At 70.6% G+C, this 5,000-nt stretch overlaps 1 non-coding gene across 1 annotated transcript; it reads right to left on the bottom strand.

Annotated features, from left to right (window-relative positions):
* Positions 1-2,881: 2,881 nt before the first annotated feature.
* LOC135979249 (5S ribosomal RNA) lies at positions 2,882-3,000 on the bottom strand. The gene has a single exon (XR_010596575.1). It is a non-coding gene; the product is annotated as a 5S ribosomal RNA (ribosomal RNA).
* Between the last annotated feature and the right edge of the window lie 2,000 nt (positions 3,001-5,000).

Raw genomic sequence — 5,000 nt, 5'->3', positions numbered from 1 at the left:
CGTTCCCCAGGCAGTCCGGGAGAGGCTTAAGAGTCATCCCCCGACAGTGTGGGTGTGGGTGTGGGCGGGGGGGAGGCTTAGCAGTCGTCCCCAGGGCGGTCCGGGGGTGGGGGGAGGCCTCAGAGTCGTCCCTCCGAGAGCCGTGTCGGCGGCGGTGGCGGGTGTCAGGCTTTACATCCAGCCTCCGGAGGGTGAGCGTCCTCGGACGCGATGCAGCCGCCGCAGAGAGGCAGCCTCCGAGGCAGGGAGCGGAGCACCGAGGCTGGGGAGTGGGGAGCAGGAGCCGGGGGGGGGGAGGTGGGGGGCGTTCAGGACAACAGGTCAACCCCCGGGAAGCGGCTGTCAAATGTTCAAAGTCCCCACTCGGCCACCAGGTCAAGCCCCGGGAAGCGGCTGTAAAATGTTCAAAGTCCCCCCCGGGACAACAGGTCAAGCCCTGGGAGGCGGCTGTCAAATGTTCAAAGTCCCCACCGGGACAACAGGTCAAGCCCTGGGAGGCGGCTGTCAAATGTTCAAAGTCCCCACCGGGACAACAGGTCAACCCCCGGGAAGCGGCTGTCAAATTTTCAAAGTCCCCGTTCGGCCACCAGGTCAACCCGCTGAATCTACTGGGTTGACCTGGCGGCCGGTTTGCTTTCCGGCCACCAGGTCAACCCATTGGATTCGACGGGTTGACCTGGCGACCGGTTTGCTTTCCGGCCACCAGGTCAACCCATTGGATTCGACGGGTTGACCTGGTGGCCGGTTTGCTTTCCGGACCGGATGTCACCCCACTCCCAGGGCAGCGCGGCAGTGGTGCTGAGGACCGCAGAGGGGGGGCTTAATAGTCGAGAGGGAGCAGGTCCGGGGGAGGCTTAATAGTCGTCCCCCGAGGACTCCGGGGGCCAGGCTTAATAGTCGTCCCCCCCCCCCCCCCCCCCGGGCGCTCCAGGGGGGAAAGCTTAATAGTCCTCCCCCGAGGACTCCGGGGGCAGGCTTAACAGTCGTCCGCCCCGGGCGCTCCAGCGGGAAAGCTTAATAGTCCTCCCCTGACAGTGTGTGTGTGTGTGGGAGGGAGGCTTAGCAGTCTTGCCCCGGGTGGTCCGGTGGGGGAGGCTTAGCAGTCATCCCCCGAGGACTCCGGGGGCAGGCTTAATAGTGGTTCCAGGGGAGGCTTAATAGTCTTCCCCCGGGCAGTCCGGGAGAGGCTTAATCGTCATCCCCCGACAGTGTGTGTGTGTGTGTGTGGGGGGGAGGCTTAGCAGTCTTCCCCCAGGCTGGGTGGGGGCCTGGCGGGAGGCGTCGCAGTCTTCCCCCGGGCGGTCCGGTGGGGGAGGCTTAGCAGTCGTCCCCAGGGCGGTCCGGGGGTGGGGTGGGGTGGGGGGCCTCACAGTCGTCCCTCGGAGAGCCGGGTCGGCGGCAGTGGTGGGTTTACGTCCAGCCTCCGGAGGGTGCGCGTCCTCGGAGGCGATGCAGGCGCCGCAGAGAGGCAGCCTCCGAGGCAGGGAGCGGAGCACCGAGGCTGGGGAGAGGGGAGCAGGAGCCGGGGGCTGGGGGTGGGGGTGGGGGGCGTTCAGGACAACCGGTCAAGCCCCGGGAAGCAGCTGTCAAATGTTCCAAGTCCCCACTCGGCCACCAGGTCCACCCCAGTCTAGCAATGGGGTTGACCTGGCTGACGGCCGGTTAGTATCAAGGTAAACTCACCGTCGTCCACAGGAGGGCAGCTCTCAGGCCGGCCGGCTGCGGCTGACTCTGGGGCGGCGCCCGGTCCCGGCAGCGAGGGGCGGGGGGCGCGGAGCGAGACGGGGCTAACCGGGGGGGGGGGGGCGCCTCCTGCGACTTTGGGGGCCGCGGGTCGTCAGTGGCGTGCAGGCCGGGCCTCTCCCGGGGGATTCGGGGGGGCGGTCCTGCGGGCCGGGCGCAGGGGGCTCGGGCGAGCCCGGGCCGGTCCGCCCCGGGGCCGGGGTCTCCGCCTGCGGCTCAGGGGGGCGCGGGTCGTCGGGGGAGGAAGCCCGGGGGAGCTGCACACCGGCCCGCCAGGCCAGGCCTGGCCTGGATGGCCGCGGGGGGATTCGGGGCGGTCCCGCGGGCCGGGGGCCGGGCGCAGGGGAGGCGGGGGGTCCGAGCGAGTCCGTCCCGGGCCCGGGGCCTCCCCCTGCGGCTTTGGGGTCCGTGGGTCCCCGCTGGCGGAAGCCACTGGGAGCTGGACACCCGCCGTCCGTCCCGCCTGGCCAGGCCTGGCCTGGGTGGCCGCGGGGGGATTCGGGGCGGTCCCGCGGGCCGGCGGCCGGGCGCAGGGGAGGCGGGGGGTCCGAGCGAGTCGGTCCCGGGCCTGGGGTCTCCCCCTGCGGCTTTGGGGTCCGTGGGTCCCCGCTGGAGGAAGCCGCTGGGCGCTGGACACCCGCCGTCCGTCCCGCCTGGCCAGGCCTGGCCTGGGTGGCCGCGGGGGGATTCGGGGCGGTCCCGCGGGCCGGCGGCCGGGCGCAGGGGGTCCGAGCGAGTCCGTCCCAGGCCCGGGGCCTCCCCCTGCGGCTTTGGGGTCCGTGGGTCCCCGCTGGAGGAAGCCGCTGGGCGCTGGACACCCGCCGTCCGTCCCGCCTGGCCAGGCCTGGCCTGGGTGGCCGCGGGGGGGGATTCGGGGCGGACCTGCGGGCCGGCGGCCGGGAGGGTCCGGGCCAGTCCGCCCCATGCCCGGCGTCTCCCCCAGCGGCTTCGGTGGCCCCGGGGGGGGTCCTCCGCGGAGGAAGCCGGGTGGGTGGGGAGCCGGACCCCAGGCGCCCAGACCCGTGACCTGCGGCCGCGACCTCCGACTCGGCAGGAGCGACGAGGGGCTTTCCGGCCCGTCCCCCCCTCTCCTTCCCCCCCAGAAAAGGAGAGAGAGCTGACTCGGACCGGGAAAAGCTGCCTACGGCACCTGGGATTCCCAGGCGGTCACCCATCCAAGTACTAGCCAGGCCCGGGACGGTTTACCTTCCGAGATCGGACGGGATCGGGGGCGTTCGGTCCGGTATGGCCGTAGGCACCCGGCCCCGCGCCTCCTCGCCCGCTTTCCCCTGCCGACGCCCGGGCCTGCCGCACGGTGAGCCCCGGTCGGACTGCCCCCCCCCCTGCGGCAGGGCCCCCGTCTCTCGCGGGCCCGGTCCTTTTTTCCTTTTCGAGCTCCGGGGCCCGGGCTGGCCGCCAGAGCCCCTCCGCCCGCCCTCCCCGGCGTCGGGGAAAATACTGTCCCGGACTTCCAGTGCGCCCGATCCTGTCAGCCGGGGGGTGGGGAGGGGCAGTCCCTCGCTGCGGCCGGGGAGGGTGAGCCCAGGGCGGCTTGCCTGCCGTGCGAGGCCCCTCTCGGCCACCAGGTCAACCCCGAGTCGAAAGGGCTGAAAAATTTTCAGAGTCCCCTCCCGGGCACCAGGTCAACCCGTGGAATCGGACGGGTTCACCTGCTGGCCGGTTCGCTTCCCGGCCACCAGGTCAACCCCTAGGTTGCCGACCGGCCTACCCAGTGGCCGGTTTGCTTTCCGGCCACCAGGTCAACCCCTAGGGGTTTTAACGGGGGCACGCCCGGTGGCCTCTTTCCCGTCCGGTCACCAGGTCAACCCGGATCTCCCTCCTTCCCTGGGCGTCCCCTCCTCGGAGGCGTCAGGTTCCATTTCCCCCCCCCCCCCCCAGACTTCCAGGGGCCCGATCCAGTCGGCCGGGAGGCAGTCCCTCGCTGCGGCCGGGGAGGGTGAGCCCAGGGCGGCCTGGTCCATGTCTCTAGTGGGCCCGATCCTTTTTTTTTTTTTCGAGCTCCGGGGCCAGGCCCGCCCGGGCAGCCCTCCTCGGAGGCGTGGGGCGATTCCCCCCCCCCCCCAGACTTCCAGGGGCCCGATCCTGTCGGCCGGGAGGCAGTCCCTCGCTGCGGCCGGGGAGGGTCAGCCCAGGGCGGCTTGCCTGCCGTGCGAGTCCCCTCTCGGCCACCAGGTCAACCGCGAGTCGAAAGGGCTGAAAAATTTTCAGAGTCCCCTCCCGGGCACCAGGTCAACCCGTGGAATCGAACGGGTTCACCTGCTGGCCGGTTCGCTTCCCGGCCACCAGGTCAACCCGTGGAATCGGACGGGTTCACCGGCTGGCCGGTTCGCTTTCCGGCCACCAGGTCAACCCGTGGAATCGAACGGGTTCACCTGCTGGCCGGTTCGCTTTCCGGCCACCAGGTCAACCCCTAGGTTTTAAGGGGGGGGGGACGCCCGGTGGCCTCTTTCCCGTCCGGTCAGCAGGTCAACCCGGATCTCCCTCCTTCCCTGGGCGCCCCCTCCTCGGAGGCGTCAGGTTCCATTCTTTTTTCCAGACTTCCAGGGGCCCGATCCAGTCGACCGGGAGGCAGTCCCTCGCTGCGGCCGGGGAGGGTGAGCCCAGGGCGGCTTGCCTGCCGTGCGAGTCCCCTCTCGGCCACCAGGTCAACCCCGAGTCGAAAGGGCTGAAAAATTTTCAGAGTCCCCTCCCGGGCACCAGGTCAACCCGTGGAATCGAACGGGTTCACCTGCTGGCCGGTTCGCTTCCCGGGCACCAGGTCAACCCGTGGAATCGAACGGGTTCACCTGCTGGCCGGTTCGCTTCCCGGGCACCAGGTCAACCCGTGGAATCGAACGGGTTCACCTGCTGGCCGGTTCGCTTTCCGGCCACCAGGTCAACCCCTAGGTTTTAAGGGGGGGGACGCCCGGTGGCCTCTTTCCCGTCCGGTCAGCAGGTCAACCCGGATCTCCCTCCTTCCCTGGGCGCCCCCTCCTCGGAGGCGTCAGGTTCCATTCTTTTTTCCAGACTTCCAGGGGCCCGATCCAGTCGGCCGGGTGGCAGTCCCTCGCTGCGGCCGGGGAGGGTGAGCCCAGGGCGGCTTGCCTGCCGTGCGAGTCCCCTCTCGGCCACCAGGTCAACCCCGAGTCGAAAGGGCTGAAAAATTTTCAGAGTCCCCTCCCGGGCACCAGGTCAACCCGTGGAATCGAACGGGTTCACCTGCTGGCCGGTTCGCTTCCCGGGCACCAGGTCAACCC

Source organism: Chrysemys picta, unplaced genomic scaffold (genome assembly GCF_011386835.1).
Source record: "Chrysemys picta bellii isolate R12L10 unplaced genomic scaffold, ASM1138683v2 scaf738, whole genome shotgun sequence".
NCBI lineage: Eukaryota > Metazoa > Chordata > Testudines > Emydidae > Chrysemys > Chrysemys picta.
The sequence above is the reverse complement of the archived record's forward strand: the minus strand, read 5'-3'. Positions and strand labels throughout refer to the sequence as shown.